At 37.4% G+C, this 20,520-nt stretch overlaps 1 pseudogene; it reads right to left on the reverse strand.

Annotated features, from left to right (window-relative positions):
* Positions 1 to 17,959: 17,959 nt before the first annotated feature.
* On the reverse strand, positions 17,960 to 19,954 carry LOC149211780 (putative protein phosphatase 2C 53 pseudogene; annotated as a pseudogene).
* Positions 19,955 to 20,520: the final 566 nt, after the last annotated feature.

Genomic DNA, 20,520 nt, shown 5'->3' on the forward strand with positions numbered 1-20,520 from the left:
ATTACTAATATATATTATTTGTAATACCTTTCATCTTCCACCATACTAATTTATATTTTGCAAATAAATCTCAGTATGTACATATGTGCTTATACTATTATATAAGTTATTAGCAAATTGTTATAATATTAACATACAATTATATAATTTATGCAGACTAATATATAAAGGAAATATTGTTATGGGTTGCTTGCTTTATTTATGCAAACAATACTGTCTTGTTTGACCAATTCCCTAGCAAAAATAAGAGAGAACACACATGGTTTCTTTTCTAGGGTTAGGGGAGCACCAAACTTGATTGCAAAAAATCAACTCGTTCAATGTTGCAGCAACAAATTGTTTCACAGCTGCAGAAACTTGTTTGTTAACCATTGTGGGAACTCACTAGTTAACCATGCAGAAAATTGTTGTTTAACCATCGCGGAAACTCGCTCGTTAACCATTGTAGAAAATCGTTGGTCAACCGTTGCAGAAACTCGTTGGTTAACCATTGTGGCAACTTGATTGTTAACCCTTGCATGAACTTGTTTATTAACTATTGCGGAAACTCGTTGTTTGACTGTTGCGGCAACTCACTGGTTGACTGTTGAGGAATATCATTGGTTTAACATTGTGGAAACACATTGGTTTAAGTTTGCAGCAAGTCCTTGGTTTACAGTTGTGGCAACTTGCTGGGTCACTGTTGCAACACATTCTGGGTTATCGTTGCAGCAACTTCATGGGTCACAAAATGGTAAAGCAAGTCAAATGGAAACAATCATTTTTGTTCCGGTGCAAGACCCCAAATAACATATTATCTTTTCTAGGAAGGATTTCGATTGGTTTGAAGTAAATGGAAAACACATGGATATTGATCACATTGCAAAAAATACCTTCAAATAGAATTGGACACTTTGTTAGAGGAGAGGAAATGAACCGAGATTCTCCATGTTCTTTCACCCAGGTACAAAATAAATGTTCAGGCTCAAGGCCTACTACTTTCTTTCCATATTAAGTGTAAGTTTTTTAGAGAGGCATTTCTTAGATGTTGGTATTAATAGTGCTCAATCATTTTTCATGCATTCGTATGTATTCATTGGATGCCCATGCTGAGTAAGAACCACACTAATAACATAATCAGAGGCATATGTGTAAATCTCAAATGGTTGTTGTAAGTCTAGTAATGTGAGCACTGGTGCAGAACAGAGACAATTATTCAACTCGGAGAACACTTGTTGTTGGGTTTCAAACCAAAACAAAAATATTTCGCTTTGCCCTTGGTCACTTGACTTAAAGACCAAGTGATATGAGAGAAACCGAACACGAACCTACAGTAGAAATTGGCAAGACCCAAAAAGCTACGGAGCTCTGTTAGAGTGGTTGGGGTTGGTCAATCCTGAATGACTTATATCTTGGATGGGTCTACATGCACACCTTTCTCATTAATGATGTACCAAAGATTTTTAACCTAGGTCAGGCCAAAGGTGCATTTCTCCAAGTTAGTAAACAACTTATGTTGTCACAGGGTTTGAAGGACCTATCGAATATGGTTAAGGTGCTCTTCTCAACTCTGGTTAAAGATCAAGATGTCATCTAAATACACCACCATGAATGCATTGGTGAAATATGTCATCCATCAGTCTCATGAAATTTGTAGAAGCGTTTGTCAATTTGAATGGCATGACCAACCATTCGAAAAGGCCCTCTTTGGATTTGAAGGTAATCTTCCACACATCAGAGCGTTCAATAGGCAGCTGGTGATAATCTGACTTCAGGTCAATCTTGCTGAAATATTTGGCCCCCTTGAGCTAGTCCAAAAGGTCATCAATCTACGATATTAGGTACCTTTTCTGGACAGTGATATTCTTCAGCACCCGATAATCAATACATAGTCTCCAAGTCCCATCCTTCTTCTATACCAATACAATTGGGCTCCCACAGGGTAATGAACTTGGCTCGATGTGCCCTTTTTGAAATAGTTCCTGAATCTGCCTCTTGATCTCATCATTCTCTTGAACAGAGCATCGATATGTAGGTCCATTGGGTAGCGACGCGTCTACCATCAGATCAATGGAGTGCTTGATCTTACATTGCATAGGTACCCCTGTAGGTGAGGTGAAAATATCCCTGTACTCCTCGATGACCTTGTCCATTTGCTGCTATTGTGCAGAGAGTGATGCCTAGAAGTTATGTCCATTACCTTCTTCTTTCCCTGTGGGGAATCATAAGGAAAACAAATTTACTGGTTTGGGAAATGATCTTATTGCATTTCTTTGCAGTGATCAAAGGGATGGCGGTAGGTTGGGCTACCTCTGGTATCGTGTACAACTTATTGGCCAAAGTAATAATCACAGAGTGAGATCTAGACTCATATACAACATGTCTCTTCCACAAATATGGTTGTCCTAACGATACATCACAAACTTCAAGAGGAGAAACATCGCACAATACCTCATCTGTGAAAGGCTTGATGTTGTAGGGAAGGTGACATTGTTGGATGACGTGAAGATCGCGTCCTTGGTGAAGCCACCCAATGGTGTATGACTATGGATGTGTTGTAGTCTTTAGGCCCAATCACTTCATGACCTCTACTGAAATGATGCTCTTTTGGCTCCCGCTGTCGACAATGAACTGCAGTGGAGAACCCTTCACCCACATATGTGAGTAGAAGATGTGTTCCCCCTCCTCTGGATCTCTAAGCTCAATTTAAAGGATCTCGGTGGTTGCCATGGTGGCATTAGGCTCTGCATCAATGATCTTCTTCCCTTTGTCAGTTTGGGTTTTGATTCATAGTTAGAACATGCATCTGATTCGGAAGCCTTCAACTTGGCCACTGGTGACTGCTTGGCCTGACACTCACTTCTATTGTGAGTGGATCTCTTATGGAACTTGCACCATTTTCTCATTTTCTTCTTTGGTTTCATGGTGTTTTTCTTTTCTTGCAACTTTGGTGGGATATCCTGGGTAGCCCCACCTTGGCTTGGTCATTTTCTTTGTGGTTTGGGGACACCTTTTTCTCCCTTTGGATTCGGAGATCCAAAGTCTTGCGTCTTTTGTTTAAACTTTTTCTCAATCTTGACAATGTACTCGTGTCCCATGCCGAGCGAGGAAATGTCCAAGAACTCCATCTCGTCCTGAATGTGCTTGTGCAGACACCCAAGGTACTTAAGCACCAAATGTCACTCAATATCATTAATACCCAGATTTGTGTGAAGGGTATGGAAAATATTTGTGAACTTCGACACATCTTGGTCCCTTCCTTGCTGTAGCGTGGTCCATTGTATGTATTTATCTTCATAGCTCCCGATAGGGTAATATTGTCCCTTGATGGCATCTCGAAAGGAATCCCAAGTGGGTGTGGCTGAAAACAACAAGGGTTCACTCTCATTCTTTTTTTCATAGTAGGTTTCCCACTAGTCCTTGACATGTGGGGTGGCTTTGAGAAGTGCAAAAGTAATCTTTTCCCGATTGTAAAAGTCATGAACTGAAAATATCGTTCCAACATATTTAACCATTTAAATATGATGTCTAAATCTATCAAGCCTTCAAACATGGGAATATCAAATTTAAATTGCACCTTGAAAGGAGTGGTGCCTCCAGAGTGGCTACTGGATAAATATGCATCACCTGTGGGTAGTTTTCAAAGGATCTAGGAAATGTTATCCATCATCATGTTCCTATGTCTCTCGAGGGATTCCTCGGAAAACATTCTAAAAGGATCTCCTACTCCCTTGTCTTTCTTTTCTTCCGCCATGGGAGGTCTTCGGGTTTTGCGAGGCTGACCTTGCAACAGTTCAACCAGATCGAACCCTCATTCCTTATACTCTGATCTCGTTCAGGAAATGCAAAGAAAAATAGATAAAGAGAAGACCACTCTGATACCACTGATCCAAACTTAAACAGGAACACAAAAACTTACAGATATAATCATAAATACAAAGATGCATCAGAAAAACACTTAATTTCATTAATAGAAAAATACTGAACTATGCTTACAAACAGAATATAAATAAGATAGCTAGAGCGGTGGTAGCTTATCTCTAAGAAGAGATGTGGTGACTACATGTCTTTGAACTATGTTACAATGAGGCTCAAGGGCCTATTTGTTATTGAAAAACATGAGAAAACCCTAAACAACCAAAACCCTAAGCCTAGGAGATGTAATGCCAAGAGTTTGTAGGCCTCGTGGGGGATGGTTGGGCAGCTAAATTCCTAGGGTTGTAACATGGTCATATTATCTCCTTTTGGCACGTACGATACCTTGTTCGAAATGTTTCTCCAAGTGCTACAGGTTTCACTATAGACCCTTGCATATGGCTATGGGCCTACAACGGACCCCCAAAAAATGTCTTTTAGGGGTTTTAAACTACTCAAAAAGTTTAGGAGGCAAGAAACTACTAAAAATAGTAAATGCTGAAATAAACAAGGAAGAAGATGAAACTGACTGGGAGGTTTAGGTGAAATACACGGGTGGCCATCAATATCCACCTATATCAACTAGATTTCCTGGAAAAGAAAACATATGTTGCATGATGTATTGTGTTAAGCATTCTTTGGAAAGTATATACACTTGCATGCATAAGAACAACATTTAGTGTGTTAGATTTATTTATGTATTGCATGCACCAAAAAAGTAATAGCTGAAGAGTTAGTTATTTTGAGAAATTTTATGTAATTCATGTGCACGAAGATCATAAATGATGTGTTAGTTTCATTTAAAGGAATGTCTAGACAGTTGTAGTAATTTGTCTTGCAAGAATGTGGGCGTATGTGAGGGGAATAATAGTTAATGTGGTATTTGTTTATAGAAATGCATTGATGATTATACACTTATAACTTATTTATATGTAGTGTTTGTAGGTTTAACCCCATAAAAAATTACCTACATACGAATTATAAAACACAGAAAATAAACAATGCGAGAGCATAACACCTATACACAGAGATTTCCCCTGGATCCCAAAACTGAGACTGCCAGCTTGATTTTTCATTATGTTCCTTTCAATGTTACAATACATATTTATACATGTCGAAGCATCCAATACCATGGACCAAAAACCATCGCGTCCAAAACCATGGACCGAAAACCATCTTGTCCAAAACCATTTGTGAAAATCATGCACAAAACCATAAGTAGGTCTGCCCAACATAACATAGGGTCCAAAACCAAAAATTTTCAGGGCATTGCCCCAAAAACCATAGAGTGGGGTTAGTTGCACCCATCAAACCCCTTGTGAGCCCCCGCTATGCAACGAACGTGGGGCTCCGCCCCCCTTCTAACCCCCGGTTTAACTACGTGGGCTAGTCGTGAAAAGAATATAACACAACCCAACATTCTCCCACTTGTTGTTTTCTTTCCACAGGGGGCCACAAGAGAGCTTACCCATTTATCCATCCCTGCAATGCCCATTGTTTCTCTACACCAAGAGAACTTCTCAGAGCTCACAAGTTTTGTCAATGCATCTACAATATTATTCAAAGTGTCCACCTTTACCAGCAACACTTTTTTGTCTTCTATCATATCCCTCACAAAGTGATACTAAACATCAATGTGCTTTTTCTTTGAATGATATGGAGCATTCTTTGCCAGGAAAATTTCACTTTGGATGTCACAGTCTATCCTTATAGCTCCCTGTACTAACCCCATACTTGAACACAATCTTTGCAACCAAAATGTTTCCTTGCTTGCATGAATGGTTGCCATGTATTCTGCCTCCGTAGTTGATAGTGCTACTGCATATTGTTACTTACTCATACAACTGACTGCACCTCGAAATAGGTTAAATAAATACCCACTTGTAGATCTTCTCTGATCCAGATCTCCAACCCAGTTTGCATCAACAAAGCCACAAATATCCAACACTTTGTCTAATCCTGGCCTGCCTTGGTAGCACAAGCCATAATCACTAGTGCCATGCAAATACCTAAAAACCCGCTTCATTGCTATCTAGTGTTGCTTCCCTGGTTTTGACATAAACCTGCTCAATACTCCCACTGCATGTGCAATCTCTGGTCTAGTACATACCATTGCATACATTAGGCTACCGACTGCACTTGCATATGGAACATGAGACATGTCCTCTTCCTCTTCTTGTGTCTTGGGACACTGTTCAACAGATAAATTTACACCTACAGGAATAGGAACCTTCATTGGTTTACTATCTGGCATATTAAATCTCTACAATATTGTCTCCACATACTTCCTCTAGTTTACCCAGAGATTCCTCTTTGCCTGGTCTCTTTTAATTTCCATGCCCAAAATATAGTTTGCAACACGAAGATCTTTCATGTTGAATTTGGAGGACAATTGGGTCTTCAAATCCTTGATAATTTATTTGTCATTTCCAACGGGCAACATATCATCCACATACAAGACCAGATAAATAACATGGTCACCAATTAATATAAAATACACACAGTGATCTGCTTTGCTTCTGGTGAGGCCAAGTCCTCGTATAAATGTATCAAATTTTTGATACCACATCCTTGTTGACTATTTGAACCCATACAGAGACTTCTTTAACTTTCATACCAGTTCTTTCTTACCCTTCACTGCAAAGCCTTGAGGTTTTTTCATGTAGATTTCCTCTTCTAGATCCCCGTGAAGAAATGTTGTCTTCACATCCATCTGTTCTACCTCAAAATCAAAAGTTTTAGCAACAAATAAAAGTAATCTAATAGAAGCTACTTTGGCAATAGGAGAAAAAATATGACCAACATCAATTCCTGGCACCTGGGAATAACCTTTTGCTACCAACCGAGCTTTGTATTTCTCCACCTTTCCTTCTACATTTGTCTTCTTCTTGAACACCCATTTGCTTCCAATGGGTTGCGTTCTAGCCAAAAACTCCATAAGATCCGAAGCCTCATTTTTGTGCAAAGATGCCATTTCATCAACCATGGCCTCTTTCCAAAGTTTTCCATCCTCTGAATCTATTGCCTCCTTCACAGTTCTGGGATCATCATCAGTAACAGATATAGCAAAATTTGAACAAAAAGAAGATGGACTATACCTTTTTGGCTGCCTTCTTTCTCGAACTGATCTTCTCACACCCAGAGTTTTTGGCTCTTCATCTTCTGATTCCTCCTTTGTTGTAGAGTTTGATTCTTCCTCCTTTAGCTCAAACTCTATCTTCTCAAGTTCCTTTGGTTGGACTTCATGTTTAATAACATCTTTCACCTCTCTGAAAACCACATCTCTATTATACACAACATTCCTTGTTACTGGGTTCCAAAGCTTATAACCCTTTAAACCATCCTGATACCCAATAATGATGCACTTTTCAGATTTACTATCCAACTTGGTACTTTTCTCCTTTGGAACATGTACATATGCATCACATCCAAATACCCTCAGATATGAAAGAGAGGGTTTCTTACCAGTCCATACCTCTTGTGGAGTCTTATCCTCCAACGCTGATGAAGGTGATCTGTTCACCAGGTAACATGTTGTCTCCACCACCTCTGTCCAGAATTCTTGTCCTAACCCAGCACCACTAAGCATGCTTCTTCCCCTTTCTATCAACGTCTTGTTCATTCTTTCTGCAACTCTATTTTGTTGAGGTGTATATGGAGTAGTCTTCTGATGTTATATCCACATTTCTTATAGAATTCTTCAAATTCCTTACTGCAAAACTCTCCACCATTATCTGTCCTCAGCACCCTTATTTTCTTCTTTGTCTCATCTTCCACTAGAGCTTTAAATTCTTTAAACTTGTCAAAGACTTCAGATTTTTTTCTTAAGGAAATATATCCATGTATTCCTTGAGAAGTCATTTATAAAAGATACATAGTACATAGACTTACCCAGTGATGGAACTGTCATAGGTCCAAACACATCACTGTGCACAAGCTCTAATATCTATTTCGCCCTCTTACTACCAGAGGGGAAAGTCACCTGATTCTGCTTCCCATATACACAATTTTCATAGAAATCAAAATGCATAGAGCTATTACTCTTACCTTCTACCATAACTTTACCATGAAGTATTCGAAGGCCCCTCTCTCCATTATGTCCAAGCTTTTGATGCCACAACATGGTCTTCTCTCTAGAAACCACTAGATTTTCTGCTCCACTTTTAGGAACCACATAACTGTTGCACCCATCAATAACAGTACTACCTTGCAACTTGTACACAGTTCCAATCCGAACTCCATGCATCAATACCAGTGATCCCTAAACCATCTTGTAGGTATCATTCTCGAACACTGTTTTTACACCTGCATCATCCAACTTTCTTACATAAATCAAATTTCTGGCCAATGCAAGAATGTGGAAAACATCCAGAAGTGTTCTAACCCTTCCACCTTGCAACTTCAACTTTACTTTTCCGCGACCAAAGATTATAGCCTTCCTGTCATCCCCCAAGAAGACATCACCACCATCATATTTCTCATACTTGTAGAACCACTCTCTATGGGGAGTAAAGTGAAAGGATGCACCTGAGTCAATCAACCATGACTCATGATCTACATGTGTACTTGAAGAAGCCAAGTACACATCCCCACCTTCATCTGAGGTGGTTTTCGCCTCTACAGAAGGAGCATCATCAGATCCATTTCCTTTATCAGGAGCTTTAGATTTATAGTCCCTTTTGTAGTTCCCTCCCTTTCCACGTTTCCAGCACACCACCTTTACATGTTTTCCTAGAGATTTAGATCTCCCACTCGATGACTTATTTTTGTTTTTGTTTTGGTACCATCCTCATATAGACAAGGCATCACCATTCTGGCTCTCCATATTTTTTCGTCTCATCTCCTCCATCAGCAAGGATGAGACTATTTCATCAAACTGCAAGGTAGTTGCATTGCTACCTATTGCAATAACTAGACTATCCCACGAATCTGGTAGAGAACACAAAAAATTGATGCACTTATCTTCATCTAAAATTTTAATATCAACAGATGCTAACTCACTTACCATAGTATTAAATGTGTTCAGATGCTTTGTCACCGAGTCTCCGTCTTTCATCCTCAAGTTGTGCATCTTTTTCTACAAGAATAATTTATTCACCAGAGACTTAGATTGGTACAAATTCCCTAAATTGTCCCACAAAACCTTCGCCGTAGCTTCTCCTGATACATTCAGTAATATTGAATCTGAGACACATAATCGTATTGTGCTCAATTCCTTCCGATCCAACTTCTTCCATTCTTCATCGGACACTCCCGTTGGTTTAGTATCCGGATCTACCATGATCCACTGACCTTTATCCACCAACAAATCCTCCATCTTTAGTTTCCACAACTCAAAACTCTGACCATTAAATTTCTCAATCTCTACCTTTCCACTGTTTGCCATCTTGTTTCACTACCAGAATTGATCTCGCAGATCTTCCACAGAATTGGGTCTACCACAGGCCTGAGTGAAACTCCTCAGCAAAAAAGGTGACCCCTTGAAGCCAAAACAGCTCTGATACCAAATGTAGGTTTTAACCCCATACAAAAATTACCTGCATACGAATTCTAAAACAAAGAAAATAAACAATGCGAGAGCATAACACATAAAACAGATATACATAGAGATTTTCCCCTGGATTCCAAAACCGTGACTACCAGCTTGATTTTCCATTATGTTCCTTTCAATGTTACAATACATATTTATACATGCTGAAGCATCCAATACCATGGAACGAAAACCATCGTGTCCAAAACCATGGACCGAAAACTATCGCGTCCAAAACCATGTGCGAAAATCATTCACAAAACCATAGGTAGGTCCACCCAACCTAACATAGGGTCTAAAACCAAAATTTTCCGAGGCACTGCTCCAAACCCCATAGAGTGGGGTTAGCTGCACCCCACAAACCCCCTGTGACCCCCCACTATGCAACGAATGGGGGGCTCTGCCCCTCTTCTATCCCCTGGTTTAACAACGTGGGCTAGTTGTGGAAAGAATATAACGCAACCCAATAGTGTTAAAGGAAGCATGTTATGATATTTTGTTTGCATTTCATGAATATACATGAATAGATGGTGAAGCACCAGTAGTATATATTTATGAATTGGTTTGATTAATAATATATTTAATCTTAATATCGAGGGTTGTTGGCAATAACAGTTACAGGAAAAGGTTGTGACATATAAAGATAAATTAAGTTACTATTATGGTGGGAAATAATTTAGTGGTCTATGTAGATTGAAGGAATGTCAATTGTAGGATAATCCATTGATGGAAAAAACTAAGCCCCAAAGGCATAATGCTCAAGGTTTTGTGGGTAAATGATGTCATGATGATTGTAATAGCTTATAAACAAGTTATGTTGTTTTTGAGATGATATTCTTTATAATATTTTATAACAATGGTCAAGGGATGGAATCCCTTATAACCATTGAGTAAGTGGTGAACACACTCACAAGCGTTTAATAATAAAAATAAGTGTTTTCTAGTTTTCACCTTACGGGGTTTCTAGGGTATATTGATGTTCAATGATGTGATTGATTATTGTGTCGGTTTTATGATGATGATTCCTTGCATGATGTGATGTTTATATTATTAAGAATTTGATTAACTAACTAAGTTAAAAGAATCACAGAATTAATGCAAGGTTATATTAGAAATTTTATGTTAATATGCTACAACAATGGTTATTAATGGTTATGTAATTTACTATTCTGTTACTGAAGTTACTCTGTAATGATGAAGATTTTATCAAATGGCTAATGACGAATTTGGAATAGTAATTTGGATAACTACATATGGGTAAATTGTGTAAAAGAATTCTAACTCCATACATTTTCATGCGAGGTTACTGAAGAATGCTACAATGTTGGTATTCGAGATCATCTCTCATAAACCGGTGAAGTCTACTTATAACAAACTAAAAAATAAAAATAATACACCAACAATTATACAGAAATTAACTAAAAAATAAAAATTAATAGGCGAGCAATTATAGAGAAATTATAATTTTTAGCATAACACTCTGCAAAATACCAAAATCCACACTTGGTTTTCCGTGTTCAACGCACAAGACCCTTACACGTTGTGTAGACTACACTCCTTGCAGGGCTTTACCACAATAGATCTTCTTTGAAGTACTCTGAAAATCATGCGGTAGGAATCTTTGAATGGGGAAATAAAAGAGTAAAATGGATAAGATTTGTAGAAGCTAGACCTCATCCAAATATTAAGAGAAAAAATATTTGAAGAAGAAAACTGGGGATCAGTATGCAAATTCACAATCCGTTCCCTATAATATATGTTATCCTTGAAGACGAAGACAATAAAATTTTGTATGATGAGTTGATTAATGGCATCCAATTAAATGATGTTATGTAAACACATAAGGATATCAGTGACCTTCCCACTTTCCACGAACAGGGATAATGAATTTAATGCATAGGAGGAGATAACACGTGCCCCAACCACGACCACAAGTTCATTGCACAACAACTCTCTTCAACCTCAGGCAAGAATGGATTCACAAATTCTCTCAACCTTAGCTCTTATACAATTTGAAGGCTAGGGAACAAAACAATAATAAAATAAAAAACATATACAACTGCAAAATTACAAACACATATCAAAAACAGAGAATGGGATGTCTGCCTCGCATCTCTATTTATACAAAAAAAATTGAGTTGGTTACAAAAATTAAAAAGTATTTCTTTTGTCTCTTCGGGTTTTGATGAGTCTAGATGGTGTCACTCTTTCGAATTTGAGAAGGTGAAGTGGTGCTGGTGTAGGTGGTGTTGACTAAGGAACTGAAGATGGTGTGACAGTGGAAATGATTATCTCCATCAGATAGCTATACCAACATCCCTTGTTATAACATGAGAACGATATGAATTGTTTCATTGCATGATATTAATCAAAATTCCCTCACCAAAATCGAACTAGATGATTGTTGCACAACTACAGACATCAGACATTAAGAAAACCCTACGGGCCATACATGAAGAAGAATCAACTCCACCACTCCTTTGTAGTTCCCTGCCAATGAATTACAAAAGAAAAACATTAGTCAACAGATGAAAAACCATTAAAACTTGAAACGATTTGATAATGAATGGCTTTTTTTATAAGCAAAATTGAAGATTGCTAGGGTTTCTCACAGTTTTCTTAGATACAAAAAATTTGAACCAAATTTGGATGTAGCTAAGTTTATGTAGTCATTTGGTAAAAATTTGGGTAGGTGGTGATAGTGGAAATTTACTTTAATTAAAAAATTTCAAAAAACCATAACTAATTCTGAAATCAATTTGAGCCATTGATTTATGCATATTACTATGAATATTCTTTAGATATTTTGTGAGGTTAAATCTTCATCCACCATCTAATTTTTCCACATAAATAAATGAAAATTGTAAAGGTCCAATTCCAAATAGACATACATATCTGCTTAAGTATATATTTATATTTTTTATATTAAAGTTTTGATTAGATTGACAAAAATGAAATATATAAATTTAATTATTAAATTACCAACATAGCTTCTTCTTAACTCTACATCTATCAAATCTAGAGAAGAATCAAATCCGTAAACATGAAAACCTCCTTAATAATAGATTCATGTTACTTTTGAGCAACACACTAATAATTCTTTTTAACTATAATAATTTTGTCTTTTCTCCCGGATGTGGGTGCACATCACAGTTAATAGAATGGCGGCAGCACGGGACGACAAATGGCCTTGCCACATGGCCATCCGTAATCCTGCACACCAATCCATAAATCACATTAACAGTGGCCATAAATGGCAATTAAGCTGACACTATCTTCAAACCAACTGCATCTACCCGCCTCAGCTCAGCTCAATGACGACCTCTGGTGATTTTACCTCCACCGCCCCAGTCTCTAATCCCCTGCCTCTGCATTGCCATTGTCCTCTGGTAGCAGTGGAACCAAGCTCTCGCACTACTACGGGCAGGCACTGCAACATTCTTTGTTGCATTAATCTCGGCCTGGGCATTCATTTTACTCAAAGCTTGGTCTGTAATTTCATCTTCCACCCTGCGTCTGTAGCTAATCCTTCCTCTGAGCTGACCTCTGAACCTGATGCGCCCTCACTTCACTCTGAGTCGTCTCCCTTCAGTATTTCTCCTACCCCTGTTGTCAATATGCCCAAAACTTGCCATCGAATGTGTAGTCGCAGAGGGGGTAGTAGAGGCAGATTGCCCTGTTCTCCTCCTTCTTCGGCCTCTGACACTTCCTCCCCTTCGGCTCAACTGACCTCAGGCCGATACCCAAATACACGCAGTGGCAGAAACCGCTCATGTCCTCTCTGCCTCCACTCGATGCACCCTGACTCGCCACCCAGTGAAATTCCCTCAAGTTCTCAGCCATCCCTCCGCTCAGCCAACTTCATCTACCGCTGCTCCTTGAACCAGCCCATCATTACCACCACCATCTCCATTACCTTCCACGAGGAGGAGCCTGCCACAATTGGAGGATGCCATACCAGTGCGGAGCCTACCAGGGTCGAAAGGAGCACACAATGCACTAGGGCGAAGCAGGACACTCCTCCGGACAAGCAAACTGGGAAGGAGAAGGACCATGACCATCAAGCAGATGAAGACACTACTCTGGACAAGCAAATTGGGAAGGAGAAGGACCATGACCATCAAGCAGACGATGGCACTACTCTCGACAAGAAAAATGGGAAGGAGAAGGACCATGACCATCAAGCAGACGATGACATGGATCCTTACAGATGTTTTGTCGTGGAGGAACACCCGGAGCAGCGGGAAGATGACATGGGTGCAACACAGGCAGACGATGACATGGATGAATACAAATGTTTCGTTGTTGAGGAACACCCGTTGTTGTCACGCAACACCTAGCTTGCCAGCATGCAACCTGGCCGGCCACACAATTTGCCACGTGGCTTCGAGTCTCAGGTTTCGAGAATTATGGTTTTTGATTTTTTCGGGGTTTTTAGGAAAATTTGTTGTCATATGGTTACTTTGATGGTTTTTTTTTGTTTTTTTTCTGAAAAATTGGTTAAATACTATGTGTAATTGCTGGTTTCCCCTGCGTGGGCAGCAAGATAACACCTGCAACTTTATTTTTGAACTGGACTGGTTTCCCATTATGGGCAGTCCAGACCTTGTTTTGCTAGTTTTTGGCCCAAACTATGGCATGGACAGGAAAAGGCTACGACCTCAGTGTACCATTATATTTCAGTAATAGATTTTAGCATAATTTAGGCAAAAAAAAAAAAAAATCTTCTTACTTGTTTCATATAACATATTGACATTGAAATATTTTATTTATGATTTACATTTTCCACATTAAAAAGTTAATGCATTTCCCCCTTATTTTCTACCTTCTCTCATTCCTTGAATTAGAAAATACCTATTAATGAAATAAAAACTCTCTGGCGCTTTGTCTCTATATAGTTGATATTAAAATCTTTTACTCAACATGCATATCCAAATGTTTGATTTATAGCCCACATTAAATAAAAGAAAAATGTTATTAATATTTTAAAGATGTTATATATCAATTACACATTAAGCATTAAATAAATTATACATCTACTTATTTTCTTTATTGTTGACATTAAAATAATTTGTGTTATTAATATATTTTTGTTTCAAATATTACATGTAAATAGAACATTGAAATTACACATAATGAAATATTTTTTATACTCTCAATTACTTTATCTCTCTATATAAAGTTGATGTAAAATTAAAATGTAAACTAAATTATTTTAATTTTCTTTATTGTTACTATTTTTTAAATTTATTTTTTTGTAAGGTGAATATTATATTAACTAAAAATTGGAGATTACATCATAAAACCAATAGTCAATGTTAGACTCTAGCTAGGGAGTCCAAACCCTAACACCAAAAAAACGTCCTTCTAAGAGAGGACTAAGATGCTAGCAAGCAAAAAGAGGATAAAAAAATCATTATACCTATAGTTCAATAGTGATATGAACCGACTAAAGAGAATTACAATAGAAAATATGTAAAGAAAAGGCATGAGAAGTTATTTTGAAGGCTATGAATTAGACACAACAATATGAATATGTAGTTTGGCCTTTTCCTTAGAAGTGCTTCCATAGGAGGTAACCGAATGTGTTGTTCTATCCAATCTAATATGTGATCCATGGGATTTAGGTGATTTTGGAGGCACTTCAAAGAGAAAATGGCAGCATCCCTATGCTCATGTCTATTAACTAGTGTGCGTCCTAAAATAAACTTCATCTAATAGTATAAAGTATTCACCCCAAAATAAAATTCATCTACTAGTATAAATCAATGGTTTGCATCTACTAGTTGAATCTCCCTCTAGTGTACCTTGTATCAAAGATACAATCAGCATATTCTACCAACATTTATGTTTTAGAGAGGGGGGATCTATGTGATGAAGCCTCACTCTCAACTCTAGTAATTTCTTCCTGGATAGGATCAGGAGTAAGCTCGCTGAAGCGTCCTGCAAAGTCCTGCAAATATTGATGCCTGCGAGATTTTTCTCTTCAGTCCTTCTCATGATAATATGAATCCCCCTCTAAACTCTATCTTGTTGCCAACTCTATCTTGTTGATGTGGCATCTTGACTGAAGTAAACTAGTTCCAAAGCTGCTGACATGTACAAAGTGCAAGCTTCTAGTAATGCAAACACCCCTCAAAAGTGCTACAAAAATCTCGAGTTTTAGACAAAAAGTTCCAAACACAATTTCTAGCCACACTTTACCACTTTACCACCTTACCACCTGAGCAAGGGGTGTCTATGCTTCCATCCCTCTTACTACTCCTTAATAACAATTTCACCAGTACTCCCTTCCAATGAGTGTGACACAAGAGCCATAAGTATCCCACAAGTATCCCATAATGTCGAGGAGCAAGTTAAAATAATCACATATGTAACTTATACAAGGTAAGACACTATACGTGAGAGGAATTGCCAAGTGAAGACCAACTTTGCTGACATAAAGTTATATTAGTTGCATGACTCAAGTTCCAGCGACTATCTAAAGAAACAATAAACTAAAGGGGTCACAACTGAGACCTCCTTAAATTGCAAATACTTCTTCTACAAAGTTCAAACAGTTACCTATTTGCTTTGACATTATCACAACTTGATAACATAGTGACCTAATAGGTTTTATCCCCCAAAGGATGCGCTATTAGTCTTTCCAACAACTAAAGGATAAATGATACTTACAGATATAAAATGGTTTATGTGACCATGGAGAGTGGAGTCTTTCCCTACTAACTTATTGGTTATATGGCTGCAATAGTTAACCATTACAGACTAAGTTCCCCCTATCCAACCTCAATATAGTCAAATTCACTTCTATAACATGCAAGTTCAATATAGTCAAATTCACTTACATAACATGTAAGTGAAACTAAGTTTGTAAAATTAAGTAAAATTATAGCTTATTTGTGGGAATCTCTTCTACTATTAACATACTAGAAGTTATTAAAACCAGAAATAATGTGCTTCACTCTTATATACATATTATTTTTTTTAATTTGTTAACGTAAATAATTTATATATATAATTAATTTTTTAATTTGTTAATATAAATATTAGTTTATTGTATTTATATATAATGTTAAGAAGTAAGATTATCTTTATATTAAATTATATATTATAACTAAATATAGATATTGATTAAAAAATCATAAAAATAAATTATAAAATTAATTGTAAAACTAATAGTAAGTAAATAATAAATTTATTGTAATACTATTTGTATTAAAAATTAATATTAATATTAACATCAAGTATTGAACTTAAAAAGTAAAACATTATTTCAAAATTTATTTTCTAATAAAAAATTGACATTATAATTTTACCATACTAATAAATAAAACAACTAACAACTACAAATATAGTCTATATTATGGTTAACTAGATGGTTAATTTTTTAATTAAGATAATAATTAATAAATTTTATTTAATAATTTTTTAATTACTATAATAAATCGATAATGTTAAATTGAAGTGTGTTTAGATTTTAATTTTATTTCAATTTAAGGTAGATAAGGATTTATTGATTTTTTTTAATTGAGAGCTTAGATTGATTCTCAAAGGAATATGATCAACATATGTTTAGTCTTAATGCTTATGGAAGATTATAGTGTATTACAGAGTTTGTTAGGTTGGGTTGACTTTTAGTAAATTAAAAAATTAGATTGATGCCAAGTAGCTCCCCACCCACCAATTTTTTAAAGATCTGAGAGTATTCTAGTTCTAATAAATTCCTCCATGATAAATTCCTTATTATTATTTATAGCATTCATTTATGTAAACAAATTTTATTCAGCAAAATAATTCAATAAAATCTGTAATTCTTTTTTTTTTTTCCTTTAGTTGAAATTGACCTATAACCTTTTTTATACATGCTTAATGAAATAAATATATGCATTAATAAAGTATTCTTCCTCTTGAATAGCTTTATTTATTTAATGTTTTCAATGAATTCATGCCTAAGATCTTAAATGGAAGCGTGTTTAGACTCTGTATCTTATAGTTCGTTTAAACCTCCGTAACCAATGGCCACGCCATTGCAATCTTATGGAGGAACTAATTAGTTTGCTATACTAGTTAAATGGAACGTCAAAATATTGCACAAATTATAGTTTTTTATAGTTTTTTAAATAGAAAACTTATTAATATAAAATTAATAAAAATTAATAAAAATATTTATTTGCAATAATATTTACTAGCACAAATAATCATTTCCACTATCTTATTTATATTTATGGATTAAAAGAACAGGTAATTAGTCTTATTGATAAAAAGAACAGGTAATTAGTCTTTTGTATTAGGGTGACACTCACATTTTATATATATATAGATATTTATTTTTTTACGGACATAGATCAATTAGAAGATTTAAATCTTAATTTCATAATACATAATTCTTCTTTCGAATCTCAAAACTTTCTACATTTGTATTATTAATCAATAATAAAAATTAAAATTTAATAATATTGTACGCGCATTCTTCATAATTATACATTATCATATTCTTCAAAATTCCGGGACGGAATTGTTTTAACCATTTTATTCGGTGAATATCTGCAATTAGCAACTATGTGGGATTGTGAATAAGTTTTATATCTATTACAATTCTGTAAGTCATAAATTTCCTCCATTTACCGACTAACAAATATTTTCACTCATTCCTCCTTTAACATGTAAATGGTGGTTTTCTTGACATTCCTTCCTCCGGGATAAGTTCAATTAGCCCTGTTAGCGCTGTTACCCCCAATAGTTGCATTGCTCCTCTCGCTAAATTACCATCAATGCCCGTAACCTTCACTTCTTCTTTCCTTAAACCATCAAGATCTGTAATTTGTGGCAAAGTTTATAATCTTGTGAACATCGACATCATATAGCTTGGTGATATAACCATTACGAGGTTGAACGTATATATCAAATGCATCGGCAATTCAAGTATGATAATTGAAATTGAAAGAAAGAAGAATTGTGAAGAAAGAATCATTGGACCTGTTAAGTTGTATTACAGTACAAAAATAAATATAGATGTTTGTCATCTTAAATAAAAGAAGGGAGGATTTATGCTTCCCACTACTTGTTGATCAAAATTTAGGGCGGAGACGTCGTTTCAAAGTCCAACAAAGTCGAACCCTCAAGTTGGGTTGGGTCGGGTAATTGTTATTTGAAGTTTCGTTTGATGGCAGTCATCCCTCACCTCATCCACCCTAATTCTACTTCCAGCAAAAATGTCTGAGTTGTATTATCATCACACTAATATCATCTTGTGATCTTCTTGCTGCTGCTACTTCTACAAGCCTTTTGCAAGCAGCTATAGGACCGCCTCCCAATGGTGTCAAATTAGGCTGCTTCTCAACGCAGAAAGGCCTGGCAATATCCACTGCTTCTTGATTACTGACCATATTCCACAACCCATCTGATGCCAAAATTAAAAACTCGCAATCAGATGTTATTTCAATCTTTCTAGTCTCTGGTTCAGCCGTTATCCATTCTTTCATGTGTGAGTCACCTATTGCCCTAGTTACAGCTAGGGACCCTTGAACTCGCCAAACACCGTGGCGAAGGTCCACAATTCCACCCAAATTCTCTATCCGTTGCCGTTCGTCCTCCCTTCCAGCTCGATGATCGCATGTAAGGGCTTCAGAAGCACCGTTTCTGCTCAAAACTGCTCGACAATCCCCTGCATTGGAAACCACTAAATTGCCGTCTATAATCAGAGCAGTCACACAGGCAGTGCCGCTGCCAACTTTCTGCTTCAAAAACTCTGCATCTGTTGCTAAGTACCCATCTCTAACAGCCTGCTCAAGAAAGTTCTCTGTTTTGTCTCCTATGTCAACCATAGCATTGACAATATTCTGCCCAATATTTTCGGCAGCGAAATCTGAAGCTTTGCGCCCGCTATGACCATCAAAAACCCCAAAGAAGGCCTGTTTGGAATCACCAAGAACATTGACAATGGCCTTGTGGGTGTCCTCCATAAATTCTCGCCGACCCTTTTTGCTTGAAACCGCATAATGAGAACCCTCCACATTAACCTCCTTCGCCTGCTCCACTGCTGAGAACAGCGAATTTAGGTCGAGCAACGGGAGCGGAATATCCAGTCTCTGCGGACGTATCCTATTTAGCTGAGGCGAAGAGCACTTGCGGGCACTCGAACCATTCTCCACCCTGACATTGACACAGTTAGAAACTGCCCTCATGACCGAGCTGTTCCCGCTCTCCCTCCACAGCAGATTCTGGTCTCTATCGGTTAGCACAGGGCTTAGCCCAGATCCCACAAAACTGGCTTTGATGCTGCTGACCCTGGGCGTTTGGAAACCACGATTCGAAGGGGAGCCTGCCAATATTTCAGTATCATAATCGCATATGGAAGGGGACCTGCATGAGCCCAAGAACAAGGGAGAATTCCCTGCTGCAAGGCACGCCATGTTCACAATCTGCTGATGCTGCTGCTATTGTTGATCATGGTTGAGCTCGTTGCCTTCGAAAGCTACCTGATGAACGCAGCGGTAACACCCTCTCTGTTGTTACAATTAAAATGAATGTCTCGGCTCGCTCCGTGAATCCGTCCTGGCGATCTCCCGTGAGCATTTATATTGCTTTAGAGCGTTGAAGTCAAATCCGATTTCCATTATGTTATGTCAAATCAGAATTCGATTTTGTTATTGGTCAATATCTATCTACGCCGAACCCTCCACATACACGTAAATCACTATCTGGAATACCACCGTGTATGCGCTGTAACGCGATGTGTGGTCATATAACACGAGATTCCTTTTTTCCTTGGCCTGGTTCATGCATCAATGGGTCGTTGCAACCGCTCACCTTCGCTGCGCCGATCAGTCGGATAACTCCATTTACTGGAAGGTTCCACGTAAAATCTTCCACATAATCACCGTCGTGACGACACCGCCCGCATCATCGTGAAGGAACGTTAGACGCACGAGGCCTGGAATTTGTCGTTCCCAGGAACGTGTTTTTTGTTTATGAATGTATCATAATTTTGAAATGGGGAGATGAACACAAATTTAAACTTTTACGTGAACACATAAAGCATTAGAGCTATCGCAGAAGAAGAAAAACCCAAAAGTGCTGAACGTATCAGGATTTCG

The sequence above is a fragment of the Pinus tabuliformis genome, chromosome 1_1 (assembly GCF_031772625.1).
Source record: "Pinus tabuliformis cultivar Carrire ecotype Pingquan chromosome 1_1, CPIR1, whole genome shotgun sequence".
NCBI lineage: Eukaryota > Viridiplantae > Streptophyta > Pinopsida > Pinales > Pinaceae > Pinus > Pinus tabuliformis.